The sequence below is a fragment of the Nuphar pumila genome, chromosome 11 (genome assembly GCF_984573655.1).
Source record: "Nuphar pumila chromosome 11, dmNupPumi1.hap1.1, whole genome shotgun sequence".
NCBI classification, from domain to species: domain Eukaryota; kingdom Viridiplantae; phylum Streptophyta; class Magnoliopsida; order Nymphaeales; family Nymphaeaceae; genus Nuphar; species Nuphar pumila.
Window position 1 is genome coordinate 589,701 of NC_143259.1, and position 13,910 is coordinate 603,610.

Consider the following 13,910-nt stretch of genomic DNA (forward strand, 5'->3'; position numbering starts at 1 on the left):
TAACTCACACTTATATATAGTATGGTAACATTAACAAAATAGACTTTTTGTGTGTTCTCCTCCAAAGACGGTCGTTAGCCACAATGCGTGTTCGGGGGTCCTAATGGGCACCATGTATATAAGCACATGGGGCTTGTATTTCTGTGTGTGTCAACATCACTTAGCATCGAAGTTTGATGCGGTTGCAATGACTTAAGTACCCTTTCCTGCTATTCTCCTCATGAAACGACGGTTTGACAAAATAACAAAAATGTCCTCCATTCAAAAAAATTTGACGGTTCGAGAAAAGGATAAAAATGTCCTCCATCTAGAAAGTTGAGGATGATGTTAACTCTTCAAAGTCCAAACATTTCATTTTTGCCCTAAGCAGTAAACTTTTAAACCATTTGTTGTAACAGGAGCTCCCTTTGACGACGCAAGCTTTGCCACCGGAGTAGCAGCCTTTGCCGTCGTCTCAAGTCGAGGTTCCCGCCTTGGTTTTTATCTTGTGTTACAACACATTGTCGCCTTCTCGTTCCTATCTTGTGTTACAAAACATTCTCGGGTTCGCGATCGACTGGTTTGATCATTGGTGGGCATCATAGGACATTTGTCGGCCATCTCTTTTTACACTCTTCTCTTCTTTTTCGTTGTCATTAGGCATTATGGAAGAAAGCAATGACACACAAACATTCCAACAAGTGCCATTAAGGCATCGTGAGTATCTTTTCATGTCATCATGCTATCGTTGAAGAACGTATGTCGTTGTGAGTGCCATTAAAGCATTGTTTTATTATTGCAGGTGGATCTTGTCCTTTCGATGTTTGGAAACTTAACAATATTTGTAAGATGTTGGAACCTGTTGACAAGAATGCTTGTTTACAGATGCGAGGAAGGGCATCTACCCCATCCGGTATCCTTCATTCACTCAGTATATGCAATGTATCGCAAATCGCGGTTGTAATAACATACTACCGATTTATGAGATATTGTTTTGTTTGTTAATATCGATTTGTAATTTATTATGCTAAATTTTTGTATCAATTTATAATATATTTTGTGATATGTATATCGATTTGTAAGATATTATGTATTTTGTAGTATCGATTTGTAAGCTATTATGTTGAATTGCTGTATCGATTTGTAATATATTATGTGATATGTATATCGATTTGTAAGATATTATGTATTTTCTAGTATCAATTTGTAAGATATTTGTGGAAAGACTTTTGAAATGTGTGCGTGCAGAAATACATTGTTACGCGCTTGCGGTGGCAATTTTCGTATTCAAATCGCTGCTCATTTAGCGATTTCTATTGAAATTGCTTCACAGTATCGTAGATATAATTAAATCGCTATCGTCAACACACATATACGACAAATCGTTTCTTTTATTGGCATAGTAATTAACAACTCGATGCATAGTATAAGCAAATAACAAATCATTGTTGCTTTTATATTGTGATTCATTCAATCGTTTCTTTGACTTGCTTAAACTTATCGGTATTCGTTGTTATATACATCTTAAATAAACATAGTAAATGTATGTGCTTTCTAACGTAAATTGATATCTTACTTATAACAGTGGTGAGCTTATCATCTGATTGTAATGAAGATGATCTATCTCAATCATTTGAAAGATATGGATAAGTGAACATTTGTACTAATGACGCACCTGAAGAAGTGAACATGTGCACTAATGATGCACATGATAGCAAGGGTGCAGGCATTGGATTCACTCTTGACTTGAACATTCCAGTAGAAGAAATGCAATTCGATAATGAGGTAGATGATTGATCATGCATACATTTTAACATTTAATTCATATTAAACTATGCATGATTCGGTATAAAATCACATTAAAATCCTGAGTTTATTATTTGTTTCAAGAAAACGTGTGAAAAAAATAAAAAATGGAAAATGCTTGAAAAATGAGTTTATTTTGTAATATATTTCAAAGTTTATCATTTGTAATTAATTTAGAAGGTTAGGTTAGAAAAATAATAAGGAAAAAATGTTTAGAATTAGTTTTAGCCTTAGTAGTGAAATGTAGGGCTTTAGATAATAGTTTTTCTAGAGTGGGTGTTTTTAGAATTTTCAGAAATTAATGGGGTTGTGGTAATTTTAGCAAAACAAACTCAACAAGCCCCCGTTAAAACAGGGTCTCCTCGCATGCGCAAGCCTCCCTCTCTCCTTCCCCTTCTCTCTCTTCCGGATCTCCCTCATTCCTCTCTTTCTTCACTCTCTTTTTCCTTTCGTCTTCTTTTCCTTCCCCTTTACCTCTTTTTTGGTGGAGCATTGCAGTCCGGCGGTGGCGCACATGGTGGAGACCCCCTTCTTTCCTCAACCAAATCTGAATCGTGGTAAGTTTTTCTTCTCCTTTCTTCTCCTCCATTCTCATTTCATGTTCTGCAAATTTTCTTTTCTATGCATTTTTCTATTTCATTGTTGCATTTGTGCATCACATAAGCATTCTCCTAATTCATCGCATATCATCGATTAAGCATCTGCATTCGTCGATCATTGTCTTCTCCATTGCATCGCCATCCTCTGCATCATTAGCATTTCATTAGCATCACATTCATCGGTCATTCGTGTATTGCATTTTGTTCATTCGTGAAAGTCTTTTGCATTTTCCCTTTCTTCTGTGTATCACATGTTTTGATTCCATCTTCATTAGCATTGTTACATTTCCCCCTTTTCTCTGCATCGCCTGTGCATTTTATGTTCATCTGCATCATCCGCAAACTCTATTTCATCTTCATTGGCATCATTTGTGTTTTACTGCATCGTGTTGCATTTCATCACTACATCTGATTCACTGTATTCATGATCGCATCTGTGTTTCCATGTTTCTTTCCACGCTCTGCATTTGATTTAAATCAGCGTTAGTGCAGCGTATCATCGGTCCATCGGCACATTTGTTTCATCTGCATCATCGTTTTAGATCTTTGTCCATTGCATTTTTTATCTGAAATCCTCTGCATTTCATAGCACTTCAATTCCCTTGTTCACTGCATCAAATAGCTCATCTGCATATGCAATTTATCCTTTGTTTTCTGCAGTATTTGCATTCCTGCATCGGATCTGTTCATTTTGCATTTTCATTCAGCAGAATTTTTGTTCATAGCATCATTTCAGTGCATTGATCTGAATTCCATTTTTCATCTCATTTGTGTGTCGAGTGTTTGATTTCAGCTGATCCTCTCGGTTTCACATCCACCGTGAGTTGCAGTTCATCTGATGCATCTTCATTACATTTTTTAAATTATTTTTCTACATCGTTTGATGTCCTGCATCTTCTGCATTTTGCTGCATCATTACTTTGTTGCATCAATGTGTGCACGATAAGCACAGGAGTAATTGCATCTGTTGTATGTTCTGAAATGTTTTTCTTGCTTTCTTATGAAAATTAAATTTCATTTTCTGTTGTTGATCTTCATTCACATGTTTTGTTGCAGACAATCATTCGCATTGTGTAGCATTTCTGAAATTGTTTATTTTAGCAACTTCAATTAGCATTTTCCGAATCTGTGATTTTTTTGATGCATTTTATTGATTTTCATTTCATTTGCATTTAAGTATTTTTGCATTTAGTGTTTAAGTTTGCATATAAATTCCCTATTACAATTTACATTCATTTCTTTCTCAGTTGCATTATGCATATTTTACTAATTTTTCAATTTCCCTTTTCTCATATATCGCATTTTAGTTTTGCATATTCCTTCTATTTCGTGCATTTTGCTTCTAATCATTTCGTTTCGCGAATTTGCATTTGTAATTTCATATCATATTTTCTATTCTTGCATTTGTAGCTAGCATCATTAAGTACATTTTTGCATTCACATTTTTTTTAGTATAGTGCTATTAGTTGCCTTGTGTTACTGCTTTATGTTGTTCGTATTTTGCAGGAAAGCGTAGAAGCAAGCGAGCGAGACTTAGAAGCATGCCTTTGAGACGAGACACAAAGATGCGAGCGCGGAAGACATTTGCTTTTCTTTTAGCTTAGGAAGTTTGAATTTCATTTAATTCTTGGGTTGTAATAAAACCAGTTTAAACCCTCTGCGTAGGGTAAACATTTGATGTAATAGTTAAGTAGTTTCTTTTTCGTATTTTTATAATTTTGATAATAAAGAGTAGTTAGCTGAGTGTTGAATATGAAGTATCCTTATTCTCTGAGATTGATCCGAACTTCACCACTCGTGTGAGCCAAAAAAAAATTTGGTGTTTGGCTTTCACGTTATTTTTACATAAAAATATCATTTCTAAAATCGTTTCACAAAACTGACATCAACTATCGTGACCAGTGTTATCAAAAATGCGCCTTGAGGTGTAAAAGGCATGCCTCACCTTGAGGCGTGTCCCTCTGTGCCTCAAGGCGCAAAAGAAAAAAAAATTACAACAAGATTTTTGAGACATAATCAATAAAATTTTTGTAAGTTAATCTCATATATTTTCCAGTTATTTCAATCATGTAATCAGTTTCTTAGTATATTACTACATTTTAACTTTTGTTGGTTAATCTCGTATATTTTTCAATTATTTTAGTCATGTAATTAGTTTCTGAATATATTTTAACTTTTGTTGGTTAATCTCATATATTTTCCAGTTATGTAATCAATTTTTTAGTTACTTTTATATGTTAATCTCATATTTTTTAGAATAATCTCATATATTTTAACTTTTGTATATTAATCTCATATATTTTTCAGTTATGTAATCAATTTCTTAGTATATTTTAACTTTTGTTGGTTAATCTCATATATTTTCCAGTTATGTAATCAGTTTTTAGTTACTTTTATATGTTAATCTCATATTTTTTAGAATAATCTCATACATTTTAACTTTTTTAGGTTAATCTCATATATTTTCTAGTTATTTTAGTTATGTAATCAGTTTCTTAGTATATTTTAACTTTTGTAGGTTAATCTCATATATTTTCTCGTTATGTAATCACTTTTTTAGTTACTTTTATATGTTAATCTCATAATTTTTAGAATAATCTCATATATTTTAACTTTTGTTAGTTAAGCTCATATATTTTCCAATTATGTAATCGGTTTCTTAGTATATTTTATCTTTTGTTGGTTAATCTCATATATTTTCTTGTTATGTAATCATTTTTTTAGTTACTTTTATATGTTAATCTCATATTTTTTAGAATAATCTCATATATTTTAACTTTTGTAGGTTAATCTCATGTATTTTCGAGTTATGTAATCAGTTTCTTAGTATATTTTAACTTTTTTTGTTAATCTCATATATTTTCCAGTTATATAATCAATTTTTAGTTACTTTTATATGTTAATATCATGTTTTTTAGTACTTATTTAAGATTTTCTATTTCTTATTGGTTGTTATTTCATCAATAAAGCATTTCTTTATTTATTTGTATTTTTAGATATTTTTTTTAATTTTTTTAAAGTTTTCAAACAAAAAAATGGAGGCTTACGCTTTATGCCTCGAGGCTTATGCTTTGCCTCGATTTTTGGTGGAGCGCCTCGCTACGCCTCAACGCTTTTCACAACACTGATCGTGACAGTACACTTGATAAAGGTGCAGGCACTGGGAATGTACATGATAGTACACCTGACTCTGCTTTCGTAGAAGGAATGCAGTTTAATAATGAGGATGTTGCATATAAATTTTACAATGATTGTGTCTTAAAATTTGGCTTTAGTGTTAGAAAGTATTCTTGGTCAAAAAATGCACAGGGTGTCGTAGTGAGAAAGACATATTGTTTGTTCTAAAGAAGGTTCGAAAAAGTAAAGTGAAAATCCAACAAGGAGCATGCTAGAATCAAGATGTAGATGTCCAACGAGAATGGTATTAAGAAGACTTTTGAATGAAAAATATGTAGTTAGTACTTTAATCAGTAATCATAACCATGATTTATCTGTTTCATTTATGACTTCTATGTTAAGGTCACACCGTAAAGTAATTGAAGTGCATGTTGCAATTGCTGAAATAGTTGATAGCGCCGACATTGCACCAAGGAAGACATACAATTTGTTTGCGCACATAGATGGTGGTCGCGAGAATGTGTCATTCACGCCTATGGATCTAAAAAACCACTTGAGAAGGAAGATGACAAATAACATAAAGAATGAAGAAATATGTTCTTTGGTTGATTACTTATAAAAGAAATCAAGCATTGCCCTGGTTTCTTTAGTGCAATGCAACTGGATGAAGATGGATATGCTGTGAATATGTTTTGGGCAGATTCAAAGTCAAGAGTAGATTATGAATGCTTCGATGATGTGCTTGTTTTTTTATAAAATAGTGAAGATTAATGTTGAACAGTGGCCATTTGCGCAGTTTGTCGGAGTCAACCATCACTCACAGAGTTATATATTAGGCAGTGCTTTTTTGTATGACCAGACTAAAGAAAGCTTTGAGTGGTTGTTCAGAGTATTTACATAGGCAATGAATGGGAAGCAACCTAAAGTTCTACTTATAGATGGTGATCATGCAATTGTGGCTGCAGTGTCTCGTGTGTGCCCAGATGCACATCATCGCCTATGTTTGTGGCATATCTTTCAAAATACAACAAAGAACATAGGACATATATTTAATCAGAAGACAAGATTTGATAAAAAGTTTACTAGGTGTGTACTTGAGAGTGTAGAAGAGATTACCTTTATGTCTGATTGAGAGAAAATAATTCAAATATACAACATTGAAAATTGTCTGTGGTTACAAAATTTATATACAGAAAAAGAAAAGTGGGCATTGGCATATGAAAGATGATACTTTTATGCAGATATGATAAGCACACAAAGAGCGGAATCTATGCATGTCACACTGAAGAAAACTTTGTATTCATGTTCAATAATGTTTTGCTTTATAGAACAATATAAATTATTTGTAGAGGGTCTTAGACAGAATGAGCTTGAACAAGATGTGAAATGCTTCAATACACGTCCTATAACTTTGGGCATGAAAATATTGATGTGACCTACCGATCTGTATATAGTAATTGTATTTGAATAGATTAAGAAATAGGTTATACATGTCATGAATTGCAACATAGAAGGATGCATGGAAACCAAGAATATACATAAATACCATATTTTATAGGAGGGCAAAGAGCATAAAAAAAAAGGCAAGAAGCACATGTCACGTACAATGTTGACAACAGAATAGTTGAATGTACGTGCAAAAAGTATAAATTCAAAGGTATTTTATGTCGTCATGCGTTAAAGGCACTTAATCAAGAGAATATACAAGAAATACCTAAGTCATATTTAATGTGAAGATGGACGAGACAAGCAAAGATTGAACTGCTGGATACAGATAATGTCAATCAATTTGGTGTTGATGAGAAGTGTCATACATCCTCCCGTTACCAACAATTGTGTAGGTCTTTTATGCACATTGCAGATTTGGCATCAAAAAGTAAAGAAGCCTATGTATGCATGAAAAAAGCATCAAGGAAGTTACTTGAAAACGTGCAGTTAATTCACCATCATTTCGTTGCAGCTCATGAAGACCAGTCCAAGAAAATGGGACCGAACAGCGGAGGTGAAAATCATGCTTCCCTTAACACTTCTGAGAAGTTGCGTCAAAGCGTAAACATCATCTTCAACAAGTCAAGAGTGAACATTGTAGATTATGATGAAAAAATTCATCTTGCGAAGGGTATCAAAAGAAAACCTGCCTCTGATCGGAGTCATCGAAGAACAGAGGGTGCTCTAGAATTGGTTCGCAAGAAAAGGTCTAAGAAACAACAAACCTATAAGCAAAAGCATCCAAGCCCTTCGCATGAACAAGTATGTAAGATATTGTATTGTTTCCCATGTAAATTGCATTACGTGAAGCAATATCTAACTTGTGTAATTTCTAACATGCAGCAATACCCTACGAACGTAATTTCCAACATACAACAATACCCTACGAACGTAATTTTTAACGTTGTAACCTTCAATCTTCCCGACTAGTTTTTTCGGAATGACAACTTCAATTTTACAAGTCTTTTGGTGTGTAATTAATATTGGGAGGATGTTTGCATTTCTTGTGAAACTTAATATAGTGTCTTATATTGTTTTGTTTCATGACAGACTCAGATCAATTCGAAAGTGAGCTATAGAACACAGGAATCGCGTGTGAATTTTGTTTAAGTCATACCATAAAGTTAGTTGTCATGCCTCTTTGCATGACCCAATTTTCACATTGTCGGATTTGTTAAGAGTTTAACAAAACAGTTGGTGAATATGCTTATACACTGGATGGTCTTATTAAGAAAGTTTTTGGATGAAGCCATTTTCATGAATCGTGAGCCACAAAAATAGAATTGTATCTTTCACATGTATTAAAAATAGAACTTTGTTTAATAATGTATCTTTCACATGTATAAATCCTTGTAATATGTATCATTCACATGTATAAATCGTAGTTAGTGAAAATCATAAAAATCGAGTATGAAAATTGGGAATTGTATATGAACTCAGTGTTTATATAATTAGTGAAAATTGTTTTCTTATCTAGCATGCACATATACAAATCGTTATATATAAACTGTATCGTCCATATTGTATGGGAGGGCCTCTACAACATCCAGTATTGTCCGAGAATAACTCATTCACAAAGAAAATCACACGATGTACAGACTTAGTAAAGAACAAATCACGAATAATTCAACGATACAAATCGATGTAACTTTATAAATACAAATCAATTTCGTTCATAAAGACTAACAAAGACATATCGTTGTCACGGTAACTTCATAAATACAAATTGATTTCTCAGCCCTAGGTAATTACCAAGAATGGTTTACAACTGATGTCATTTATAATCGATAACTTTAAAACTACAAATCGATGTCATTTACAATCGCAATCATTTACCAAAAAAACTAGTCTTTTTTATCTGACCACAATGGTTTGGCTTAGATAAAATACATGACCATCATCATCAACAAAACAGATATCATCACCAGTAGGTAATTAACAAGACATCTAATTGTATATAAAAAAATAGATGTATTTGTTTGTATAGTGAACGATATCGATATGTAATATAGCAATTTACTCATAATGTTTTACAACTGTTAATTGGATTTGTACTTTACCAAGACTATACATCGTGTTGATGCATGTACACATGCGTAAAACCCTGTAAAATGTAAAACCCTAATATAGATCTATATATAAAACCTGACACGACCTGACCCGTTGTCCAAGTCTAAAACCCTAATCTATTTAACCTCTCTTCCTTTTTCTTTTTTGCGATAGCGCATCTTCTTCTTCTTTCTCCTCCCCCTTTTTCTTCTTCTTCCTTGTGTTTTTCTTTCTTCTTTGTTATTCTGTGTTCCTTCTACCTATGCTTGATAGACAGTGGGGTGATGCAGATGTCCATCTATTTGATCTATTCCTTCCGTAAGTCCTTATTTTCCTTCTCCAACATCTCGAACCTTGTGTCAGAGACTACATTCTCTTTTGTGAGTTATGTTCGCTCTTCATCATGTACTGTTACTGAGGTAATCATTGTTATAGCCAGAGGGAGACGATGGACGGATTTTCTATACTGGGATGCGACATGATGGGGGACAGGAGGGAGGCATGGGTTCCCAATATTCTCAATCTTCAGATTTCAATGCATGGGTTCCCAATATTTTTGGAAATAGTCGGAATCATATTATCATTTTTTATAATCATACGTTATGGCACAGACACTCCTTTGTTCCAGCTATCCAATTGTTCCTTGTAGCATTTGTGCTAATTCATGTTCCTGGCCCTACCACTATTCATCTTCCTTCTCACTTCCACAGGCTTCTTTGGGATAGACTATCCCAAGCCAGATTATAGAAGAACTCGACTGTCATGCTGCAACTCGGCTTCATAATTGTTAAACAACCAAATATCACGGTCAGACAGTCTCGTACCCTCAACAACAAGCTTTTGGTCCTCATCCTCCCCATCTTCATACGGTCTCCACACAACCTGTACATTGGAGATTATGGTTTAGGTATAGACAATTATTCATGCTAATGAATGCTAAATAATAAAATTATTTATAATAACGAGTGTTAAATATATTACAACGACTGTTACTAAGAATGCAAATTATTATTATAATTTACAGTACTAAAAGATAAATGCTAAAGCGATAACGATTTGTACTAACAAAGACGAAATCATGGGGTAATGATTACTTAAGAATGCTAAATATTTCAACGATTTATACTACTGAATGATAAATGTTGAACTGATTGTAAGCGGTTTTAAACCATTTACCTCATTTAGTTGTAGATCATCTAAAATGAACTTAGCATTATCCTCCTAGACATTTATTCTAGCCCACCGACTGATCTTTAAAAACCACAAATCGCATGGTCACACTGAGGATGCAACGCGATAATATGCTCACACGCTCAGGCCTACAAAAATAATATATTAGTAACACTAAAACCTTCAACGAGCTTAGTCTATAAGTACTAAATATGTAATAAACAAATACCTGAACAAATGGCTAAAACCCCCCAATGGTTTTCGTACCCTTACTCGCACAGTAAAGTTGATTGTACAAGTGTATGAGCATAGCAGCACCCCATGCATAGTTGTCGACTTCATCTAAGTCTTCCAGGTACTGCATCCACAAGCAACTTATTCTTGAACCAGAACAATCAGAAAATAAAGTAAGACAAAAAAAATAAAGAAGAAAGTCGTGCAACTCTTGGTCAGCTTTTTCAGATGCACATGTAGTGAACCGGCCTTCCTATTTATTATGGAAAGAAGAAACTTTCATCGATATGAAATTGCTTCCACCATAAATATATTGACTTCAGTCGTCCATCGATATTCCTAGAAGGGTCATGCATTTTTCCCTTGTGTTATAGTTTGAATCCCGTAATAGGACAGCACTGTCATGGCACTTAAGGTCAGTAATCCACGCCACATCTTCTAGGGTCATAGTGATCTCAAAAGAATCAAAGTGGAATGTGTTCGTTTAATGATTTCACTTATTTACCAGGTGGGTCATGGTGTTCCAGCACGTTTCAAAATAATGCTGGTCTAGCAGGTCGTCGAAGTGCATATTTCGTAATTGATCCTTTTGATATTCACTTAGTTGTTCATACCACGACAAAACTGCAGGCCATTGACACCGCCCTCTGTGCTTTTCACCTGGTGCTCTACTTCTCTTCTAACCTCCTGGTAACACAAAATAGCATATTATTCGTATCAATTGTAAAATAGTCTCATTTGCACTTATGCACCTAGCTATAAACAGTAATCGGTATAAATAATAATCGTTGTACACACACTATCATAGTAATCGCTATACATAATAATCGATATCACAGTAATCGATATACATAGTAATACCTATCTCAGTAAATTGTTCACAATAATCGCTATACATTAATCGCTATCACAATAATCATTATACATAGTAATCGCTATCACAGTAAATTATGACAAACAGGATCGATTTACGTACCATGGTCATAACTTTCTCATCTTCATCCCCTCCCTCCATCCTCTGCCTTTCTTGTTGCTCTCCTACCTCCCACTGCTTTTCTACTTCTTTCGTCTTTCGCTCCATCGCCTCCTTACTCTGCTTTTCAAATTTTTCCTTCAGTTTTATTTTCTTCTCTTCCTCCTCCTGTTTTTTTCTTTCCCTTACCTTTTCTTCCTCCTCCTGCTTCTTCCTTTCTCTTTCCTTATCTTTCTCGTCATCCTTCTCCTTTTTTTGCTTTTCCTTCTCTTCCTCATCCTCCTTCTCCTTCATTTGCCTTTTCTTCTCTTCCTCGTCCTCCTCCTTCCTTTGCCTTTCCTTCTCTTCTTCATCTTGATGCTTCTTCATTTGTCTTTCATTCTCTTCTACCTCCTTCTTCAATTTCCTTTTTTTCTCCTCTTCTTTATTCTTTTTATGCATTTTCCTCTCCTCTGCCTCCTTATTCATTTGCTTTATCCTCTTTTGCTTTTCAAAATATCCCTGCTTCATCAGTTGTCTTTCCATCTCTTCCTCATTTTTCTTCTTCAATTTCCTTTTCCTCTCCTCCTCCTCATTCTTTTTTTGCCTTTCATTCTCCTCCTCCTCCTTCTTCTTTTGCCTTTCCCTCTCCTTTGCCTTTGCTTTTCATTTTTCTCCTCCTCTTTTCTTTATTTTTCCTTCTCTTCGTCATCCTTCTTCTTCTTCATCATCTTTAGTTCTTCCTCATTCTTTCTTTGGTCTTCAACCTCAATATCTGATGCATAATCCTTCGCATAATACAATTCCAATGCTTTCTCCATGTTTTTATCATTCTCAATCTTAATTATATTTTGGTACCTTTCATAATGCTCATATAGATAGGACTGGCAAATAACTTCTCTAATATTCATCCTATAAAATGAAGGGTTATTTCTTGTCTGAGGAGTTTTAGACATTGCTAACCTGCACAACACATAAATTTAACTGCATCATTATATGTTACAATCGCCTCCTCAAGTATATAATAATATAAATTATCTCATTCATTACACAATTACCAACATTACAAATCATCACAATATTTGGCTTCATAAGTAAACATCATTGTAAGATTTAGCAAACTTAAGTACAAATCGAGGTAACTTCATAAATACACATTGCTAATGCTTTAAATGTATAAATAGTTGTTGCTTTAAACTTGCAAATCGTTGTATAAATCACAACCTTTATAAGTACATATTGTTGTAATGTTTGGCTTCATACGTATACATTATTGTTTGATTTATCAAACTTAAGTACAAATCATGGTAGTTTTATTAAATTGTTACTATTTCAAACGTATAAATCATTGTTGCATCGAACGTACAAATCGTTGTAGAAATTTAGCCTTCATAAGTAAACATCATTGAAATGTTTGTCCTTCATAAGAACAAATCATGCTAACTGTTTTTCGATGCCCAAAAGGTGGATAGATACAAATCGATTTATTTCAGTATGAAATTAGGTGTTATTTAGCATGAATAGTAAAACCAGTTGTAAGATTTAGCATTCATATTTACAAATCGATTTGTTTGCATAACGAAACCTTGGTAATCTGACAGTGGAGGAGAAACACCCAGAAGGTAGACGCAGTCGATGGTGGCAACGATGCTGCCACTGCACAGACGACGGCAAAGGATGCTCCGACGACAGCAGACGACAAAAAGGGTGCTCTAACGGCAACAAACGACGACAAAGGGTGATCCGACGCAAACGACGACAAAGGATGCTTTGACTGTAACGGACGACGACAAAGGATGCTCCAGCGGCAACAAAAGATGATACAGTTGCTACTCCGGTGGCAGGAGACGACGATAAAGTTTGCGTTATCAAAGGGAGCTCTTGTTATAATTAATGGTGCAAAAGTTTACTAAGGCGAAGATTGAACGTTTTGACTTTATACAGTTAACATCATTCTAAAATCGTTGTTTTTTTTTTTTTTAATGGAGGACATTTTTGTTATTTTCTTGAACCATTGTTTCATAGCAAAAATAGCGAAAAAAGGTACTTATGCCTTTGCAATCGCACTGGATAACAATGCTAAGTGATGCAGGCACACACGGGGATACGAGCCCCACGTGCTTATATAAGTGGCGCTCATTGAGACCCCCCCCCCCAACAAGCACTGTGGCTAACAGCCCTCTTGGGGGGGGGGGCATATAACCTGCTTAAATGTTTGTCGGTTTTCATTCAAAAGATGGGTTCTAAAGCGTCTTTTAAGAAAGGTTAGGTTCAAACTTTTTGAGGCCCATCTTCTGCCAGGGAAACAAACTCTGTTTGACTTTTTTCAGGTATATTTATGTTTGTCCAAAGTGTCATTGGCAATTTTAGACTCCAAGACACATTTGCTTGGCCTGCTTTCAAAAGTGCCATTGGCAACTTTGGACTCCAAGACAAGTTGAGATAAAAATGAGCACGGCCTGCTGTCTCTGACAAGAGGATAGGGCCGGGTGGGATCTAGAGGCCAATCATGCTCA